General features: G+C 43.9%; 1 protein-coding gene across 5 annotated transcripts in view; it reads left to right on the forward strand.

Annotated features, from left to right (window-relative positions):
* Positions 1-22,794, forward strand: part of SUDS3 (SIN3A corepressor complex component SDS3) — a 301,932-nt gene that overhangs the window by 62,998 nt on the left and 216,140 nt on the right. The window lies entirely within an intron of this gene.

Below are 22,794 nucleotides of genomic sequence, written 5' to 3' on the forward strand. Positions count from 1 at the left end.
TGTTTGGTGCAATGCATGACCAAGATGCTGTGGCCTGTGATGGAACATTTGAGGGGAAGGAGTAGGTAGGATGTGGGGACTCTGACCATTAGGGTTAGCATCTGTGGAGTTCTAAGACATCCGTTCTAGAAGTGTAGGTTCTGTTGAGTACTCGCCGTGTACTAAGCTAAGGTCTTCACACAGATCACCTCATTTAACTCTCAAAACAGCCCCGCAAAACAGTCCAGGTGCTCCTATTGCTCCCCTGTATTTGTGATTAAACCGAGGCTCAGAGAAAGGGATAGAGACCGTATTCAGTCAAACTGAGGTAGTCGGGTTCCATGTGGTCCCATGCTTTTAACCATTGCACCCTCTTTTGCTGAGATTTGGAGCCAAAATCCTTACCATTGGATTAAAAAAACCTATTTTGAGTATTTACTTAGTCAAACAGTAATAAAGGAGAAGTGAAATCATTAGTGGCTCCCAAGCGGCCCTGCTCATTCTGACTATACAGTTTTTTGTGTTCTTTTTTTTAAATCTCATTACACGGAAAATGTGTTTTCCTGTGAACAATGTCAGTTAGATCAGAGAAGCACTTTTCCCAGGAGGGAGGCTGAAGTGTACGGGCATTTCCATGGGTCAGGGCGCACCTGAGATGTGAATTTCCAGGTTCCTGCCGGGGCTTAGGTGGCTATATCCACATTTTCCTGTCAGTCTTTCCGCCTTATTGGGGAGTGGATTATGGCACTTAATGATTTAATCTGCGTGACCTCTAGACAAAACATGTCTCCACTTTGCTGTCAGGAAAATGTTAATTTATTCTGCTTTTGGATCTAAAGAGGTGAATGAAGTGACTGACGAAGCAGTGTGTGTGTGTGCGCGCGCGCACGCATGCTTGCACGTGTGTGTGTGCTGATACACAAGGATCTGCGCAAAGAGAAGCAATTGTGGCTTAAATCTAGGGATTTTAAGTGGAAAGTTCTTGAGTCTCCTTTCAAGGACTACAGCCTTCCCTTCCCCAAAATTGTATGCAGAACTTTGTGTGTAGGGCCTGATTATTTTTTTGGAGGTCGCACAACACAGTGTTCATCAGAATCTCAAAGGGGTTTTAGAGAAGGTCCGTCTGTAATTTTATGTTGCCTGTTAGCTGGCACGTCTTTCACTTTGAAGAGCCACAATCATCTTAGGTACAAGAGGTCCTTGATATTTGAGAAGCATCTTTATCTAGGTAAGGCGCTGAGCTATGGGAATTGTTATTATTTCGAGCTTGTTAAGTTTGAAGCTTGAAAAAGCCCAGCCAGATTGATATAAACTTCGGCAGGATGAATCTGGCATGGCCATCTGCGCCTCCAGCCGGCTGTCTACTTCTCCTTCTGTTCCGCTGCTCGAGCCCCTGCCCACTTTATGTGCTCCAGGCCTGGAACCACCATGGGGAATGGAAAGACCAGACAGTTTCACTTTATTTAACTCGTGTCTGGCACATAATAGGAATTTTTAAAAAAATGGTAGTTAAAAAAAGCACACCCATCCAGATCTCTGGGAAAATTGTTACTTGTTCCGGATGTAGAACAAGGAGATTCCCATTCTTCTCTTAGGCAGAACCCAGAGACAAGCTCAGGTTTTACACATTTATGGCAAATGGAAAGCTGTCAGAATGTGAGTTTCTTTACTTAAAAAACAAACAAGGGGCTTCCCTGGTGGCGCAGTGGTTGAGAGCCCGCCTGCCGATGCAGGGGACATGGGTTCGTACCCCGGTCCGGGAAGATCCCACATGCCACGAAGCAGCTGGGCCCGTGAGCCATGGCTGCTGAGCCTGCGCGTCCGGAGCCTGTGCTCCGCAACGGGAGAGGCCACAGCAGTGAGAGGCCCCGTGTACCGCAAAAAAAAAAAAAAAAAAAAAAAAAAGTACGATTAGCTGAGTATTCAGCACATGCCATGCTCTGTCTGTGATCTTGTGCAATATCTCCATCAGTCATCACAGCAGTCAGGGAGGTTGGTCCTCTCAAAACCATGTTAGAGACCAGGAAATTGAGGTTTACAGAGGTGAAGCAATTTGCCCACGGTCAGATCGACAGCAGGCACCAAGAGGCAGGCTCTGAAAGCCCACTGTTTCCATGATGCTGAGCCAGTTCACCTCACATTTTCTCATTTGATCAGGAAAGATTTCCTGTGTGAGAAGGACCACAACCTGGAGGTTAACAAATGGTGTATATTCCATGGACGCGTCTGTCTGTAATTCGCTTGGGATTAAGAATTCCTTCTCAAATTTTACTGTGTATACAAATCACCTGGGAATCTCATTAATATGCAAATTCTGAATCAGCAGGTGGGTGAAGCCTGGAGTGGAGCCCAGGATGCTTATTTCTAACCAGCTTCCAAGTGCTGCTGCTGCTGCTGATTCATGAACATTTTGAGTAGCCAGGAGATAAACGGTGTTTACAAAGGACTCGCTCATATATGACCTTATTTGATCCTCACCCAAGCCCTGTGAGGCATCCATTATTATTTCTGCCTTTGAGATGAGGACACTGAGAGTCTGATGAGAGATAGCTACCATTTTCAAGTGTCAGGCATTTCTAGAGACCCAGTTGCAAACAGGACAGATACGGTTCTTATTTAAAGACACTGACAGTCCAGCAAGGAAGACTCTGAATCATCAAATTGGAAAAGTTCTGAGTGCCTTTTTGAATGTTGGGTTCTGGGTGTTTCCATTCATCATAGGAGGGAGCGGAGCAGGCTCGGAGCAGGGGGAGATGATGTATTCGGTCTCGAACATTGTGCTGACATCCTGGTGTAGCTGTCTAGTAGGCAGGTCTGGGTCTGGAGTTTAAGAGAGAGACCCAGGGTAAGGGGAGTTGAGAGTTTGAGAGCCATCAATGCAGAGGTGTTAGTTGAAGTTACGAAGATTAGATTCAGGATACAGAAGAACGGGAAGCTGCCTAGAAGAGTTTAAATCGTGAAGGGCTCAGAATAGGCTCCTACGATAGGAACCTGCCTAGCCAGTGATTATGGATTGGCAGAGGAAGAGGAACCCACGAAAAAGACCAAGAAGCATCCACCAGGGAGGCAGGAGGAAAGCCACAGAGGCTAAGGGAAGAGAGAACTTCAGGGAAGGAGTGGTTCATCACTGATGATGGGATAAACCAGTATCACATGTCTCGTGATACCATGCCCCAAGAAGGGTACCACGTCTCTTCTGTAATAATATCCCTGCATATCCGGAATCTAATCATGAGAAAGCATCAGACAAACCCAAATTGAGGGACGTTCTGCAAAACAACTGGGCTGTATTCTTCAAAAATATTTATATCTTGAAAGACTAAGGAACTGTTCTAGATAAAAGGAGACTAAGGAGACATGACAACCAAATGCAATGTATGATTCTTGATTTGATCTTAGATCAGAATAAAATCACTATAAAAGACATCATAGGGGCTTCCCTGGTGGCGCAGTGCTTGAGAGTCTGCCTGCCAATGCAGGGGACACGGGTTCGAGCCCTGGTCCAGGAAGATCCCACATGCCGAGGAGCAACTAAACCCACGTGCTACAACTACTGAGCCTGCACTCTAGAGCCTGTGAGCCACAACTACGGAGCCCGCGTGCCTAGAGCCTGTGCTCCACAAGGAGAAGCCTCCGCAATGAGAAGCCTGAGCACCGCAGTGAAGAGTGGCCCCCGCTCGCTGCTACTAGAGAAAGCCTGTGTGCAGCAGCGAAGACCCAACACAGCCGAAAATAAAAATAAATAAATAAATAAAAAGGACATAGGAACACCTTACAAAATTTTAAAATAAGCTGTTAGATAAGAGTTGGCTATAAACAATGTTTGTGCCCCCCCAAAATTCACATTTTAGATCCTAACCCCTGGTGTGATGATATTTGGAGGTGGGGCCTTCATGAATGGGATTAGTGTCATTATAAAAGAGACCCCAGAGAGCTCCCTTGCCCCTTCTATCATGTGAGGACACAGAGAGAAGATGACTGTCTATGAACCAGGAAGTGGGTCCTCACCAGACACTGAATCTGCCGGCACCTTGACCTTGGACTTCCGAGCTCCAGAGCTGCTAGAAATAAATACTGTTGTTTATAAGCCACTGAGTCTGTCGTATTCTGTTATATATACATACATATATATATATATATATATATATATATATAGAAGGCCAGATGGGCTAAGGCAGAAAATGTTTGTTCTTAGGAAACGTGCTGAGGTATTTGAGAGTGAAGGGTTGTAATGCCTGCAACTTACTCTTCCATAGTTCAGAAAAACAAAGGATAAACATATAAGGTGAAAAAAAATTAATTGGTGAATCTGGATGAAGGAGATGTGGGTATTTACTGTACGATTCTTACAATTTCTGTATAGTTTTTTTTTTTTTTTTTGCGGTACACTGGCCTCTCACTGTTGTGGCCTCTCCCGTTGCGGAGCACAGGCTCTGGACGCGCAGGTTCAGCGGCCATGGCTCACGGGCCCAGCCGCTCTGCTGCATGTGGGATCTTCCTGGACTGGGGCACGAACTCGTGTCCCCTGCATCGGCAGGCGGACTCTCAACCACTGTACCACCAGGGAAGCGCTCTGTATAGTTTTCTATAGAAAAATTTCAAAGTAAAATGGTAAAAAAGAAAGGAGTGTTATACACAGTATCAAATTCTGTGGAGAAGTCAGGTCAAGATAAAGGTCAAAAGTGTCCATTGGATTTAGCAACATGGATTTAGCTTTGAATTCATGGCACTTCAATTCTAGAAGCAAAACCATGAATGAATATATAATTTCAAATGGGAATAGGGGTTGGAAGAAAAAGAACAGAGTGTTATATGAGAGGATGACATGGATGTAATTAGTGCTTTGGTCAAACCAGTTCTAGTGGAGTGGAGGATGGAGAAGCTAGCCTCCAATGGCGTGATCAGGGAGGAAGTGTTGAGGAAACAATGACGATAGATGCCTTCTTCAAGAAGCTTGGGTGAAGAGCAGGGACCTACAAAGAACAGCTGCCAGAGGGAGAGGTGGGGTCAAGGTGGAAACACAGGAGAGTCAAGGAAGGTTTGGGAGAAGTGGTTACATTTTCACAGGGTATGGAATGGTGGGCAGGGGTTTTCAGGGAGGAGTATGTGTCAGCTTCTCTACACAGGGAGCGAGGATGGGCACTGAGAAATTGATGTGTCTAGAGCACGGAATGTGTCAGGGGTGGGCGGTGGATGGAAGGGAGACAGCAGGTAGGGGTTACATTTAGAAGAACCTTGTTTTCCAGGCTGAGCACCTTAGCCTTTGCCTGAAGAGGTTAAACCTCTTGTCTGATGTCTCGGCCAGAAGGTGGAGGGATTGGAAGGCCAACCCTCTTCCCAGGCTCCTGTGTACAGAAGAAAATTTGTTTTATTAAGTGCTGCCACGTGCTCAAGCCAGAAGCCAACGTACCATACTTGCCACTCCCTCTGCTCCAGCTCCCACCCAGGGAAGCCTGTCTATTCTACCTTCTAAGTGGACATCTGTTTACAGTTCTCCACCTGCACCGCTCCCGCCCTGGTTCAAACACCATCATCTCTCTGCTGGTTGATCCCCCTGCTGTGGCCCTTTCTCCACTCACCAGACAACAAGCTGTTTAACAGTGTAAATCGAACCTTGTCACCCACATCTTTCCCCTCCTCAAAAACTATCCAGTGACTTTTATTTATAATTCCGGGGAAAATGTCAAGCTCTTCAGGATAACCTGTCAGGTCCTAGCTTCTGCCTCCCTCTCCAGTCTTATTTTGTCCGTCCTGCCTTTTTTTTTTTTTTGTGGCCGCGGGTCTTGTGGTATCTTAGTTCCCCGACCAGGGATTGAACCTGTGCCCCCTGCAGTGGAAGCGTGGAGTCTTAACCACTGGACCGCCACGGAAGTCCCCCTCCTGACTCTTCTTTACTTAGCTCCAACCACATAAGTTTAATGGGTTTTCAATTCTTTGATGGGACAAAGCTCTTTTCTGACTCTGGGTCATTGTCTTTCCTGCTCTTCCCTCTGCCTCTCTTTTCCCCACCCTGATCTTTTGCCTGATTAACCCTTGTATTATTTTGCTAGGGCTGCTGTAACGAAGTACCAGGGACTGAGTGGCTTAAACAACAGAAATATATTTTCTCATAGTTCTAGAGGGTAGAAGTCTGAGATGGAGCTGTCAGCATTTTGGTTTCTACCGAGGCCTCTCTCCTTGGCTTGTAGATGGCCGTTTTCTCCCTGTGTCTTCACGTGGTCTTCCCTCTGTGTGTGTCTCTGTGTCTAAATTTCCTCTTCTTGTAAGGACACCAGTCATATTGGATTAAGACCCACCCTAATGACCTCATTTTTTGTGTGTGTGTGGTACATGGGCCTCTCACTGTTGTGGCCTCTCCCGTTGGCGGAGCCCAGGCTCTGGACACGCAGGCTCAGCGGCCATGGCTCACGGGCCCAGCCGCTCCGCGGCATGTGGGATCTACCTGGACTGGGGGACGAACCCATGTCCCCTGCATCGGCAGGCGGACTCTCAACCACTGCACCACCAGGGAAGCTAATGACCTCATTTTAACCTAATTGTCTCTTTAAATACCCTATCTCCAAATATAGTCACATTCTGAGGTCCTGGGAGTTAGGGCTTCAGCCTGTAAGTTTTGAGTGGACACAACTCGGCCCATAACAAGTCTTCTCATTATTTAGATTGTGGCCTACATGTCACTTCCTCAGGAAGGCATTCCCTTATTCCACTCCATCTAATCCAAATTAGATTTCCTGTTATTCTTCCATTCTTATATATAGCACTTTTCCACCTCCAATACCTATTACATCTTGTAATTACATATTCATCTATGGGCCTCCAACTGGAATTTAAGTGACATGAATTCAAGGACCATATCTTCTCCAGTCACTGTCATATCCCCAGCATCTAGCATAGTTCTTGACCCATAGTAAGCAGTCAGTGCAAATTGTTGAGTGAGTGGATTAATGAAAAGTTCAGATGCTGCACAGAATCTAGCAACTTTGCATTTTGTTAAACTGAGACAAAACCGTTGAAAGGAGAGATGATTCTTACCAGTGTTTAAAGATCTGCAGAACAGGTGGTTTCACACTAACCGTCAGTAGCCCCACTGCAGCCTTTTGGCATGAAATGTGCAAACTGTGGCTGGAAATTGATTCAAGCTCAGAGGTAGGCAGCTGGGGAGAACACATTTATAAAATTAATGCTGATGTGTGCTGTGACTTAGCCCAGCGTGGCACCACAGTCCAGTGTATGACCAGAACTAATGACATTGGGCTTTTTGCTTAAAAGATAAGAAAATTCAGCCATAAGTAGGGACTCAGAGCAAATTTCATTCATTTGTTTTAGATGTTTGGATTTTGACTTGATTTGAACTGGTTTTCTAGGTGGATCCATTTACAAAACTTAATATTTGGCTTTTGTTAAGGTTTAGTGCATCAGTGCAGTTTTAGTCTAGCTTCTGGTTCATAGACAGTCTCTCGAAGAAAACTGTGAGTCTCAGGCAAGATCATCAAGTCCAAGAATCCTCTTGCTAGAAGTTCCTGGAGTATTATTTTGTCCAGTCCCCTGCCTGCAAAGGGTCGTTTGATTTGTCTGGGGCAGATTGTTCATTTGTTTTTATTTATTTAGCAAACATTTACTGAGTGTTTACTGTCTGTCAAACACTACAGTTAACAAAGGAGAATAAGGGACTTCCCTGGTGGTGCAGTAGTTAAGAATCCACCTGCCAATGCAGGGGACACAGGTTCGAGCCCTGGTCTGAGAAGATCCCACATGCCGCGGAGCAGCTAAGCCCATGCGCCACAACTACTGAGCCTGCGCTCTAGAGCCCATGAGCCACAACTACTGAGCCTGCATGCCACAACTACTGAAGCCCACGTGCCTAGAGCCGGAGCTCTGCAACAAGAGAAGCCACTGCAATGAGAAGCCTGTGCACTGCAACGAAGAGTAGCCCCCGCTCGCCGCAACTAAAGAAAGTCCACGTGCAGCAACAAAGACCCAACACAGCCAAAAATAAATAAATAAATAAATTTATTAAAAACAAACAAAAAACGAAGAAGAATAAGATATAATATCCACTATCAAAGTCGCTCCTTGAGGACAAAGGCCTAATCTTAGTCTTGTTTTCTCTTACTTAGTGCCTGGTCCAGTTGTAGCAGGAACAACTGTGTGGTGACATTTGTCACTTTTTGGTGCCCAATATTAGAATCTCTGTCTGATCTTTGGAAATTGTCCCATTGTATGTCTTAGCCCCCTAAGACTAGGGCCTTCCTGGTGCTGTAGGAGCTCCAAAGATGAGGTAATTGCCTTCCCAGGGTCTTCCCAGCTCAGGTGTGAGCATGTGACCTAGACTTGACCAATTAGATGTAACGTGTGTGATAGGTTGAACTGGGAGCTGTGTTACGCAGAAATGGGCCCTAGAGGATGTGTTTTGGAGAAGGCAGGAGCAGCAGCAGGCTTCTGCAGGCCAGTGGTGGGGCCAGAGGCAGCATTCAGTGCCCAGGCCAGCAGGGACGGACGTCTGAGCTGTGGCACCCTCTGTTCAGTGTCTGCTGCAGTCTTGTCCTCTCTGAGCTGTTCTTGTCACCTGAATTTGTCAGTGGCTGCTGGTCAGCCTGCCTTTATGCCTGCCCACTTGCCAGGCCTGGCTTTCCAGCCTTCCAGGTGATTCTGTAAGCTCTCCACCATCCCTAGAACTCTGAAAGGAGCCAGAGTTGGTTTCTGTTGTGTGCAACTAGCACACCTGACCTGTGTAAATTCTTGGTTCACTAACCCAGGAATAACAGTACCTTTCTTACTTTCCCATAATTCAATTTAATTTATATTCTGAACTCTCATTATGTTGGGTGGTAGATACTTAATTGCAGTCAATTCAGGATCTCTTCTCTTCACCCATCTTTTTTTAAGCTAACATCTAAAATTAATTTTTAATATTATAAAAGCACAGAAGGGTGAGAAATAGAGGGAAAGGCCACAGATAATCCCACCATTCTAATTTTTTTTTCCCCAAAAGCTGGTGCTGTTTGTTTTTAATTTATTTATTTAACTTATTTATTTTTGGCTGCGTTGGGTCTTCGTTGCTGCACGTGGGCTTTCTCTAGTTGCAGCAAGCAGGGGCTCCTCTTTGTTGTGGTGCATGGGCTTCCCATTGCAGTGGCTTCTCTTGTTGCGGAGCACGGGCTCTAGGCATGCGGGCTTCAGTAGCTGTGGCTTGCAGGCTCTAGAGCGCAGGCTCAGGAGTTGTGGCACACGGGCTTAGTTGCTCCGTGGCATGTGGGATCTTCCTGGACCAGGGCTCGAACCCGTGTCTCCTGCATTGGCAGGCAGATTCTTAACCACTGTGCCACCAAGGAAGCCCCCACCATTCTAATTTAACAACTATTATTTGCACCTTCTTTATCTTTTTCATGTGTATAAGTTTTTACAAATTTATGAATATACTTAATACAAACGATTCTTTGTGCTTCTTAACACATTTTAAACTAGTATTATTGAGGACTTTCCTGGTGGCGCAGTGGTTAAGAATCCACCTGCCAATGCAGGGGACACTGGTTTGAGCCCTGGTCTGGGAAGATCCCACAGGCCGCAGAGCAACTAAACCCATGCACCGCAACTACTGAGCCTGTGCTCTAGAGCCTGTGAGTCACAACTGCTGAGACCGCGTGCTGCAACTACTGAAGGCTGTGCACTTTAGGGCCCGTGCTCTGCAACAAGAGAAACACTGCAGTGAGAAGCCCGCGCACTGCAAAGAAGAGTAGCCCCCGGTCGCCGCAACTAGAGAGAGACCGCACGCAGCAACGAAGACCCAACGCAGCCAATAAATAAATAAATACATAAAACTGGTATTATTGGATCAACATTTTCCTTGTGACTTCTGGCATTCAGCAATTATGAATTTTACTATAAAATTTTATTTTAGAAGTTTATTATTGGAAAATGAAAACCTATGAGAATTGAAACACTAGCACAGTGAATACCCATATGCCCCCCTTTCTATGCTAGTTCTTAATATTTTTCTGGATTTGCTTTCTCTCTCTCCCCCCTATGTACTTGTGTATTTTCCCCACTGAATTATATGAAAATAAGTTGCAGAAGTTATGGTATTTTACCTCTTAACAGTTCAGCCTGATTTTCCTAAGTAAAAGGACTTTCTCCTACATAATTGCAATACGATTACCACATTAAGGAAATTCACAGTAATTTCATAATATCATCTAAAATCCAGTCCATATTCAGAACTCCCCAGTTGTTCCAAGAACATCTCTTATAGCTGGGTTCTGAGAGCCTGACTCTTTCAAGTTCCAGGAGGCTTAAATAACATCGGTGTCAGGGTCATGGGGAGAGGGTGAGGCGTGGAGTCCTCTGTGGGAGGAGGGCTGTTTCACGTGCCTGGATCCTATTTCCTCTCTTGGGTTCTTGCCGGATCCTTGCTGGCTTCTTGCGTGAACTGCTCAGAGCACAGGTTTCCAGCATTCGGATTCCAGACTGGGGTTTCTGTTGACAGCACCCCTTGGGGGACAGGTACTCCCCAGTGCCCACACTCTCTCCAGTTCCTTTCCTCTTTTATCTCATTTTGAAGGCAAGAGCTCCCTGGTCTGCTTTTTTGGGTTTATTTTCCTCTGGCCTGAGTCCCTTCAAGGTTGGGTCTTTTGAAACTTAAAAGCCGTTTTTCTGCTTTCATGGTCTGACGCCATAAATAGAGAACGGCCATGGGATAATAGGACATACTGGCGGTGGGGGGAAAGAGCATCAGTTAATCTTCCTGAATATCATCCTGGCTAATTTGTTCTGTGTAGACATTAGCACATGTATTTAGCTGTTATACCTCAGGATGGCCATGCTGGCTGTTTAAAAATTAAAATACTTAAGAACTAGACCACTAATCCTGTTATCCTAAAAGGTAACTTTTGCTGGTGTATATTTTCTTCATCTTCCTCATATGTGTATTTTTAGATATTTATGAGTATAATTAATGAAGTGGTAAATTAACACTATACAGTGGTAAAAAGCCACTGTCCTGAGTCCCCTGTCCTCCAGGCAGCCCAGCCTCTCCCCCGGGACACTTCAGACCTTCAGCGGCCAATGGGTAGATGCCTATAAGAGCAGGGTGCCTACAGGACCCTGTCTGAATCCACTCTGATGGGCCAGTGCCAGCCCGTTGTGAAAATCCGCGTGGAGCAAATGTAAATTGGATCACACATCACACCTTGAAAGCCTTCATTGCCTTGGCTCCCTGTTTCACCCAGAATTAAATTCTGTCTGCTTCACGGAGCACCGAAGGCCTTATAAGGTCTGGCGCTTGCATCCCTCGTTAGCTTCTTCTGTGTTTCCCCACCTGCTTCCATCATGTCTCCTGCGACTCATGTCCCGGCCGCGCTGAACTCATTTGTTTCTTACAGATCCAGTGCTCTCTTTGGATTCTGGGTCTTCTCACAGTTGTTCCCTCTTTCTGGAGTTGCCTCACTAATTACTACCAACTTTTAGGTGTTAGATTGAATGTCATTTCTTCTGAGAAGTGGTCCATGAACCTTCTGGCTCTGGGCTCAGGCTTCCTGTAGCTCTTTGAACTTCTTTTATGGTAGAACTTATCATAACCATTTCCTGTGATTGCTGCTGTCTTTCCTTTAGGACTTTTGAGATCCAGAAGGCTAGTGTCCTTGCTTATCTTGCTCGTCGTTTTACCCCAGGTGTCTAACATTGTATTAAATGTTCATTGGAAGAAATAATGAAATTTACATAGGCGTTCATAAATGCATGTGTGTGTATGTTTACTCACATGCACACACACATGAGAGAGTTGTCAACAGATGGGAATCAGAAAAGGGGGACGATCTGGAACCTGGCTAAAAATGGAATGATGTCCCCTCAAGTGTCCACATGGGAGCACTGGTGTTTGTGTGTAGGAAGAGATAACCTGAAATCTAGTAGCCTGGCGAAAGGAAATTAGCAGAAGCGTTGCAGATTGGACAAGAGATTGTTTTGCAGATAATTACAGATGCCTCATCACAGCATCTTAGGACCTCTTAGAGATAATAGAGAAAAACTTGGGTTGCTTATACCTTTACAGTATGAAGAAAGCAAGCGCGAAAGAAGTAGGAAATCCATATCCTCCGTATCCCTGAGTCCCTCAGCAGAGCAGAGAGTCTCTTGTCACCGTGGGAGGCAAGGCCCTCCCTGCAGCAGGATTATGTATCTCCATGCTGTTGACTGGCTTTGGCCAATGAAATGTGGGTGGAAGAGGTGCGTGTCACTTCTGGGTGAGAGCGATAAGCATGGTTTGCTAGGTCTACTTTTCCTTCAGCTACAATGACTGTCAATGTTCCAGATGGAACTCACACGTCAGACTTGTGGTGTGAGTGACAATCCAGTCCTCTGGGGTTGTTACTGTTGCATTGCTTGCCTATCCTGACTCATATATGCAGTACTGCTGGGTCTTTGGATTTTTTTTTTTTTTCCCCCAAGAGAAGTCATAAATTCAGAATTTTTGGTGAAATACATATTTTTAAAATTTTGTAATGAATTCATATCACATATCTATAACATTTGGAGGGTAGGCCAAAAAACATGTGTGGGCCAGTGGTTTCCTGTCTCGGCTAGACACTGGTACGTTGTGATAAACAAAACAGACATACTCCTTACTTCATGGGGTGTTTCAGGAAATAAACACTAGATAAAAGAAACATAAACACAATTATTGAGTTATCCTTGCAATAAGCACTACAAAGCCAAAGTACAGGGTACAATGAGATCTCTCTGAGGGGAATTGGCCATGTGGAGGGGGTAGCAGTGGGGTTGGGTGCAGGTGACAATGGCCAGGTGAAAGGCCCTGAGAGGGGAAGTAGAAGCTCTGGCCCTCAACCTAAGTCCGAATTTGAGGAGCTGAAAGAAGTTTGAAGAGCTTGTGGCTGGAGCTCCAAGAGATAATGAATGGCTCAAGTGGTGAGGGAGTCCTCGTGGGCCATGAAGAATAGCTTGGGCCTTAGCCTAAGGGTAATAGGGAGTCACTGAACGATTCTTAGCAAGGGAATGCCATATTCTGAAGTTGTGGGACTATGATATTCATTTAATCATTTATTTTTTAAATTTGTTTGATATATCTCTGAGTGTCCACTCTGTGGCAGGTATTATGCTAGCAAGCACAGGAAATGCAAAACTAAATCCTGCCCTCAAGGAACTCATAATAAGGTTGTTAGCACATGGACACAACTATAAGTTAAGGTAGAAAGTGGTGTGTGCCACCATTTATTCATTCACTTATTTATTCAACAGACATTTATTAAGCATTTACATGTATGTATCAGGCACTTGTTGTATACATTGGGTATATGGTGAACAAGACATCATGGATCTTACAATTCAGGTCACCTCATAAGGCAAACTTTCCTCATTTATGAAGTGGGAGAAGTATTCACAACACAACAAAATTATTGTGATGTTTACATGAGAGAAAATGTGTAATATAGTGTCTGAAGATAAGTACTCTATAAAAGACAGCTTATTATTATTACTATTACTAACCTGAAGGAAGGGAAGAATTCTTAGATTAATATGATATAGAGGTATTGGATGTAGAAGAAGTCAAGCTCGGGGAAAACGAGTGGCTCCATAGAGGCTAGAACTAATCAGGAGTGACAGGGAGTGGCAGGTGTGTGTGTGTGTGTGTGTGTGTGTTGCGGGGGTCATTCTAGCACACCTTTGACAAGTAGAAAGATCAAGATTATGATTGACAGATAACAAGATCCTGAGCTAGGAGAGGGAAGGAGAATATGAGGAATGGTAAAGCTGATACGTGGAGAGATTTACAGAGAACACAGGAAGTAGATAAGCAGTCATTTCCTGCCTGATCCAGGATGTGTGGTCATTTGGAGAGCATACCCATTGGCAGGATGGTTATAATCCTTTCTGAACTAATAAGGTTAAGAGGAAAAAAAAAACATTCTCAAGAGGTTTGTCATCTCTGCCAAGGTGCTGCAACATCAGACTAAGGTCAGTCAGGCAGATGAGTCAGACTGAGTCAACAGGTATTCTCTGCTTTGGAAGAGGATGCTTCAGATGATGGGGGCAGCCCTTTCAGCTGACATTGAAAGGCTGGCACTCATTTTGACACTGAACAGTTCTCTCTAAGTGTTTGGTAATAAGATGGTGATAGATGCTGTGGAAAGATGATACAAGCCAGATTATAGATATATCTTGTGCACACACATGTATATACATATAATACTTGGCCAAAACATATAGAGCAGTGCTGTCCAACAGGCATACAATGACAACCACATGTATAATTAAAATTTTTCTAGTAGCCACATTATAACAGTAAAAAAAAAATGTGAAATTAATTTTGTCACCTGTAAACTGGGTTTGCCTCTTGGTGGGTGTCCAGCCAAAAGACACAAACAAGCCAAAGATGGGGGGGAAAAATAAAACTGATGGCAAACTTAGCTGCTGATCAAAAAAAAAAAAGAAAAGGAAACAAAGATGGGGGGAAGGAAGGATTTATTTTTTTATTTTATTTCATTTTTGGGGCTGCACCACACAGCATGTAGGCTCTTAGTTCCCCGACCAGGGATTGGACCTGTGCCCTCTGCAGTGGAAGCGTGGAGTCCTAACCACGGGACCACCAGGGAAACCCAGGAAGGATTTATTATCCTTGCAGCAAGTAAGGAGGACAGCAGGGATCTTTCCCCAAACACTGTCTCCCTGAACAGCAATATTGGGCAAGTTTTAAGCTAAGCGTACCTGCATATTCACGAAGGGACCTGGGTCGTCCACAGAGTACAAGCTTTAGTTGATTGAAGTCACTAAAAGGGTCAGAAGAGGTCAACATCATCATCCCTTAGATGCCAGTTATCTGGTGGTTGCCATTGAAACAGAACTGGGAGTCTTTACAACTGATATATTATCTTTGCTGTTGTTACTTCTCTTGCCTGATAAGTTGCCTGTTTCTGCATTCTTCTGTTCCCTTAAGGTCATTAATTACTGAGACCTATTCAAGGGCAAGGATTGAGGCCAGCCATAGATCACAACTTGCTTAGGCCAAAAATGGCTTCTCTTATATCAAGAAAGACATGCCTGGTTTTCTTTCTCCAGGGACCCCCTACCTTATCTGCTTACAATTTTAATATTTTGTTCAACGTCATACATCCAAAGTGAAATGTTATATTTTAACATGTAATCACTATAAAATTATTAGTTTTATCGTGATTCTCTTTTTTGGGTTGAGTCTTTGAAATTCCATATGTATTTTACACTTACAGCACATGTCTATTCTGGCCAACCTCATTTCAGGTGCTTAATAGCCACGTGTACCTACTGGCTACCAATATGGGACAGCACAGACTATAGAACAGTGACTTTCAGACATTTTTGACCAGAGTAAGAAACACATACACACACACTATAAAAATTAAGCAAAGCTTTAATGAAATAATCATCATATTGTGAACCTTGCCCTCTGATATTTTCTATTTAATTTTTTAAAAAATAGTGGTCATGACCCATTAAATTGCTTTTATGACCACCTATGGGTATGGCTGACATGGAAACCATTGATATGGAAAACCTGTACAGTAAGTCCCCTACATACGAACGAGTTCCATTCTGAGAGCACGTTCGTAAGTCCAATTTGTTCACAGGTCCAACAAAGTTAGCCTAGGTACCCAACCAACACAATCAGCTATATAGTACTGTACTGTAATAGGTTTATATTACTTTTCACACAAATAATACATAAAAAACAAACAAAAAATAAAAGATTTTTAATCTTACAGTACCGTACCTTGAAAAGTACAGTAGTACAGTACAACAGCTGGCATACAGGGGCACATTCCCGTCTTTGAAATCTTGCAACTTGAAGGTTTGTATGTAGGGGAGTTACTGCAGAGTTATGTCTTGAATGAGAGGTTAAAGGGATAGGCTCTAGTGTTAATGCTTAGGGCAAAAATTACCTTAAATTGCCCTGGGTCTTTACAAGGGCAAAAGGCAAGAGATAAGTTATCTTGTTTCTGTTTCTCTTTGCATTTTGCTTGTGACCTTCCTTTTTATGAGGCACTGAGGACAAATTCTAGTGTGATTGGTTTTAAGAGCTGCAGGATAAATTTTTCTCTCTTTCTCATAATTGAATTCATATAAGGTAAATGTGTGTGCATTCAAATACACTGGATACAATATATGTTCAACTGATTTATATATATATTATATTTCTCTTTTTTTTATATTATATTTCTATACATATATAAAATCTTACAGGATTCAAGAAGTGGCTTGAGGGCCATCAACCACTCTGAAGTTGTATGTAACTTAAAAGTGTTATTATCTTCCAAAAGATCTTTGTTTCAACAAAGCTAAGAAATCACATTGGTCTAATGTGTTTATAATACTGTAGGGAAGGAAAAAAAATCCTTTCCTCTACTTCTTAGGTTCTGTTCATGAGGCCTGCAAATTAGACTGACAAAAAACAGATTAACAGGAGAAGAGGTGAACAGATTTTACTTGATGTTAATATTTTAATTCTTTTTAAAACATGCACAGAGGCCTTCTTAGAAAAGAAATGAAGACTGAAGAAGGTGGTTACATCTGGGCAGTTTATATACCATTTTAACAAAAGGCAATACATTTGTGGAGAAGTAACAAGGCAAAGGAAAAGGGGTTTGGACTTTTAGGGGTAGTAAATTGTGGGAAGGTAAATATGTGGGGGAACTAATGGAAGATAAGTTATTTTAGTAAAGTTTTTTTGTAGTAAAAACCCATTTTCATGCTGAAGTTCTATCTCCAGTGATAATGGTTGTTTCGCCTTCTTCTGGTATAGAAGACAGGAGGGGAAGACTTTCACAAAGGGAAATTTATGTTCTACTTCTATGTAAATGGGGGGGAGACCTAGGAGCTCTTTCTTTGTTTGCTGCTTCTTAATTGCTTACAACTCCAAACAATCCTTATGCCAAAGTGGCATATTTTGTGTGCCGTGTTCTGATTCTCTTTAAGACACACAGGGATATCTCACTAGTCTTGCAATCTTAATTACTTGAATCAGTTCTGAAAAGCCAAAAAGAGTTAAGAAAGGTCTCGTAGGAAGCCAAATAAATGTCTTGACTACTGTCTGGAACCCATATTTGAAGCCTGTTCATTCTTTGAAAACAGTGCTAAAAAGCCCGTGACTGACCAGAAGCAAAAACTTGATAGAAGTTTTTGGGTGGTGGCAGGCTCCTTGGCAGCGGGGGTCATATTTGAAAACCATCTGAGGAAAAGGGAGAAGACAGATGCTATGGGAACAGGTTTGGGGATTCCTGACCTGGCCACAACCCCTTCCTTGGAAGCACCCCAGGATCCCTGCTGAAAGTGTGGAACCCAGGGCTCCCATGCTGATTCCAGGTGCCTTTTTTCTCCTGGTCACAGCCGATTGGACTAGAGGTTGACACCTGACTATAGTTTAGCCAAATAGAGTCTTTGTTTCTTGAGACTGCATAAAGGGAAATGGAAGGCAGCCATGTTGGAGCTGTTAACGGCATGGGAATGCATGGGCCAACGTTGGTATCACAGTGAAACTGCACAACGCAGATTGGGACTTAAACCCACTGTCCTTTAATCGAGATCACATACCTTGTCTCAGGACTTACAGAAGCTCGAGTTCTTTATGTCTCATTGCAGAAAGAATTCAGTGAAAGACAAAGTGATAGGTAAGAAGTGGATTTATTTAGAGAGAGAACACCTTTTGTGGACAGAATGTGGTCTGTCTCAAAAGGTGAAAATGGCCTTGGGAGAAACACACTCCACCAAGAGTGTGGGCTGTCTCAGAAGGCAAGGGGCCCTGAAATATGGGGTGGTTAGTTTTTATGGGCTGGGTAACAAGTGGAAGGATTATTCCAACTATTTTGGGGAAGGGGCGGAGATTTCCAGGAATTGGGCCACCGGCACTTTGGTTTTGTTTTTTGGCTGCATCGGGTCTTTAGTTGCGGCACGTGGGATCTTCATTGTGGCATGTGGGATCTTTTGTTGCGGCATGCAGGCTCTTCGCTGTGGCACGCGGGCTTCTCTCTAGTTGTAGCATGTGGGTTTTCTTTCTCGTAGTGCATGGGTTCCAGAGCAGGTGAGCTCTGTAGTTGTGGTGCGCAGGCTTAGTTTCCCTGCAGCATGTGGGATCTTAGTTCTCCGACCAGGGATTGAACCCATATCCCCTGCATTTCAGGATGGATTCTTTACCACTGGACCACCAGGGAAGTCCCTCCACCGCCCACTTTTTGATCTTTGATGGTCAGCCTCAGAACTGTCATGGCGCTGGTGTCATTTAGCATGCTAATGTATTACAATGAGTGTATAATGAGGCTCGAGGTCCACTGGAAGTCCAGTCTTCCGCCATCTTGGACCTAACGGTTCTAACCAGTCTTTGTCATATCCTCAATGACTCTGTCAACCTTTTAAAGGATGTGCCCTGGGCTTCCCTGGTGGTGCAGTGGTTAAGAATCCACCTGCCAAGGCAGGGGACATGGGTTCGAGCCCTGGTCCGGGAAGATCCCACATGCTGCAGAGCAACTAAGCCCGTGCGCCACAACTACTGAGCCTGCACTCTAGAGCCCGTGCTCCGCAACAAGAGAAGCCACCACAATGAGACTCCCACACTCTGCAACACCCGCACACCACAAGAGAGTTGCATCTGCTCACCACAGGTAGAGAAAGCCCGCGCACAGCAACTAGAGAAAGCCCGCACACAGCAACGAAGACCCAACACAGCCAAAAAAAAAAAAAAAGGTTGTGCCCTGCCCCTTCCCTCCTGTTTCAATGGCAAACTAAAGCCCAGATGGGCTTAAGTTATGGGGGGGCAGAAGAGCAAAACTTGCAGAGGAAGCTGATTTGCAGAGCAATTTAAATTATTTATTTATGGCTGCGTTGGGTCTTCGTTGCTGCACGTGATCTTTCTTTAGTTGCGTCGAGCAGGGGCTACTCTGTTGCGGTGCTCAGGCTTCTCATTGCGGTGGCTTCTTTTGTTGTGGAGCACGGGCTTTAGAGCGCAGGTTCACTAGTTATGGCACGAGGGCTCTAGAGCGCAGGCTCAGTAGTTGTGGCGCACGGGCATAGTTGCTCTGCGGCCTGTGGGATCTTACCGGACCAGGGTTCGAAACTGTGTCCCCTGTATTGGCAGGCGGATTCTTAACCACTGCGCCCTGAGGGAAGTCCCTGCAGAGCAATTTAAAGGGTAGAAAGAAGCCAAGAGGACAGAGCCGTATGGGCCAACAACTTTCTGGGTCCTGTGAAGGTAGCCCAGTGGTTCTTAACGGAAAATGATTTTGTCCCTCCCCTCCCCAAGGGGTATTTGGCAATGTTTGGAATCATTTTTGATTATTACAACTGGACTGGGCAAAGGGGCTGCTACTGGCAACTAGTGGGGATCTTGCAGGAGAAGCGGGGAGTGAGAGAATGGTCATGTCCAAGGTCTCTGGGGAGTTCTCGGGATGGGCCACCGAGTGAGGGTCCTTGGCTTCACACAGAAAAGAATTCAAGAGCAGTGAGCCAAAGTAAAATGGAAGCAAGTTTATTTGGAGAGAGACACATACCATAGGCGGAACTGGGACCCTCTCAGAAGGTGAGACTGCCCCGGGGGTGTGGGAGCGGTTAGTTTTTATGGGCTTGGTAATTTCATATGCTAACAGGTAGGAGGAATATTCTGTTTGGGGGAAGGGGCTGGGATTTCCAGTTATTGGGCCACTGCCTGCTTTTTGGCCTTTTATCGTCAGCCTTGGAACTGTCATGGCGCCTGTCAGCACACTGGTGGGTGTGTCATTAGTATGCTAATATATTACAATAAGCATATAATGAGGCTCAAGGTCAACTGGAAGTCAGATCTTTCGCCATCTTGGGTGTAGCTGGTTCTAAGCGGTTTTTTTTTTTTTTTTGTCGCGTCCAGTTTTTCTCAACGGCTGATTCCGACTCCTCATTCTTTTAGCAGTTGTGCCCTGCCCGCTTCCTTCTTGTCTCAGGGAGAAGCCAGGGATGCTGTTTAAATGTTCTATCCTTTATTTTGGGGATGCAGAACAGCTTCCACAACAAAGAACAGTCCAGCCCAAAGTGTCGGTAGTGCTTAGCTGAGAATCCCTGAGGCAGCGTTATTTTTCTGTCTGGGTCCTTAAAATATATTCCACCTTTTTAATAATTTTTAAAATTTTTATTTTATTTTTTGGCTTCATCACAGGGTATGCAGGATCTAGTTTCCCAACCAGAGTTCTAACCTGTGCCCCCTGCAGTGGGAGCGCAGAGTCTTAACCACTGGACCACCAGGGAAGTCTCTAAATTCCACCTTTTTAAACCTATCCTGAGTATATTCTCCTTCTCCCTCTCTCTCTCATAATAATACTAGCTAACATTTATTGAGTGCTTACTATGTGCTAGCACCACGTTAAGCACTTTCCAGAGATGATCACATTTAATTTTCAAAACAAACGTTATGAGGCAAGAATATTATTCACTCACTTTATAGATGGAGAAAGTGAGGCACATAGACTTGGTTATTCTGCCCAAGCTTGCCTTGAATCCAGTCGAGATCATGAATCCAGAAAGTTTGACTTCAGAGCTTAAGCTCTTAACTATTATGTATGGAGACTAAGGCCAAAAAAGTTATACATAAAAAGCAGTCATAAGAACTCAAAAGGCTAGTAGCTTTGGGAGGGGAGCATTTAATTTAGAAGTTTCAGCTTCTCAAGAGCAACGGAAAATAATGTCACCTTAGAATCCAATAATCAAAATAATTACCGTTTTTCCAGTGTTTACTGTGTTCAGTACTTCTATGCTTTGTGAAAGTGAGCTTAGGAAACTGGTTTTATTATTATCCCTATTTTACAGATGAGGAAACCAAGGTACAGAATAGTGAAGTAAATGTCACAGAGTAAGTGGCAGCTGAGATTTCATCCCAGGTGGTCGACTCAAAATCTGTGCATTTTTCCAATCATGTTAGGCTACCTTGTAGTACAAGCAAGAAAAAACATTTACAGTGTCGAATGTAAGTCAACACACTTTTATTTTATTTCATTTATTTTTTAATAAATTTATTTATTTTATTTATTTATTTTTGGCTACATTGCATCTTCATTGCTGCGCATGGGCTTGCTCTAGTTGCGGCGAGCGGGGGCTCCTCTTCGTTGCGGTGCACGGGCTTCTCACTGCAGTGGCTTCTCTTGTTGTGGAGCACGAGCTCTAGGCGCACAGGCTCAGTAGTTGTGACACATGGGCTTAGTTGCTCCGCGGCATGTGGGATCTTCCCAGACCAGGGCTCGAACCCATGTCCCCTGCATTGGCAGGCGGATTCCTAACCACTGTGCCACCAGGGAAGCCCAAGACTCTTGTATTTTAAAAGACGTAATTTAAAAGAAGGGGCATGGGGAAGGAGAGAACAACGTGAGCAAAGATTTGAAGGTATGTTAATGCAGGTTCAAATTCAGGGTATCCATTAATGCTGCTGTGTCTGGGATGTGAGTGAAGGATGCCTTGGATGCTTGACTTAAGCCTGAAATGGTAAAGTGGAGCTAAAATGGAATCTTGGAGTCCACAGTGAAAGTTTGAAGCTTATTCTGTTGGTCCAGCAGAGCCAAAGGTTTTGGGGCAGAGGAATGAAGATTATGGTTATGTATGCTAGAAAGAGTCCCCTGTGGCAGTACAGAGTATACAGTGAGGAGGTAGAGTCCGGGAGAACTGACAGGTCAGCCTGACCTAGAGCAGAAGGAAGGGTATGGTGAAGCTTTGAGAAGTGTTTCAGAGATAGAAATGTTTGGCTCAGCATTTGGCTGGGTTTCGTGACAAGAAAAGAAGATAAGATCCTAGATGGGGACTGTGTGGTTGGTGAATCTGGTAAACGAATACAGCAAATGGGACAAATAAAAAATGCATTTTTTAAAAGTAAAAGCAATACAACATGACTTTTGAACATGTAGATGGAATAAAAGTCTTCAATCCCAATCCCCAGAAGTAACCCACTTTTACCTATGGTATAAAAATATGTTTTAAGAAAAATGTGTGTGTGTGTATGTGTGTGTGTGTGTGTGTGAGTGAGTGTATTAATCTTGGATTATACTATTCTACAACTTTTTTCCCCACAGTATATTATCTGCATCTTTCCAAACCAATTAATGTATATTTACAACATTATTGTTAATGACTATGTAGTATTCCACTGTAGAGGTGTGTGTATTAAGATTCATTTAGCCAGCTGAGTATTGATGGAAATTTGGGTTGTTTCCAGTTTTTGGGGGGGAGGGGGTTATTGTTATTGCCAGCGAAGCGATAGATGTCTCTGTGTATGTCTTTGGATTTTTGTGCCAGTGAATTTATAGGATAAATTCTTCTAAATTTCCAGTCAGCCGGGTTTTTAGAAGCAATTAATGAGTTCTGCCTTGGTCAAGTTAAGGTCAAGGTGCCAAAGGCCAAAGGTCACTATGGATTCTCCCAGATCATTAGTAACACAGGTTAGGACTTGAAGAAAAGTGACAACTACAGATTGCCGAAAGCAGAGCTATGAGAACTCTAAGCCTTCATTATGATTTAAGATAATAAACTATGCTTCGAATCTAAATAAAGATATACTAGACACATTAATTATAAAAGGTTCTCAGTGTACTGTGAATGTGTGTATACAGCACATAAAAACAATTCCATCTTAAATTTATTGTAAAACTAATACATTGTCTATGATAAATATTAATTAAACATCCAGATTTAACAAGTGTCAATGCCCTTCAGCTAAAGACCACCAGGAACACACTCGCAGTTGAACAAATTGGGATTAGTATTCATTGCAGTGAGTGGGGAGAGGCACTATGGGAGCTGTGGGGTATCTCAGTAAGAAGGTTTTAAAAAGGACTT

This window comes from Aethalodelphis obliquidens, unplaced genomic scaffold (genome assembly GCF_003676395.1).
Source record: "Aethalodelphis obliquidens isolate GAN/ISIS:26980383/991018 unplaced genomic scaffold, ASM367639v1 scaffold28, whole genome shotgun sequence".
Classification (NCBI taxonomy): Eukaryota; Metazoa; Chordata; class Mammalia; order Artiodactyla; family Delphinidae; genus Aethalodelphis; species Aethalodelphis obliquidens.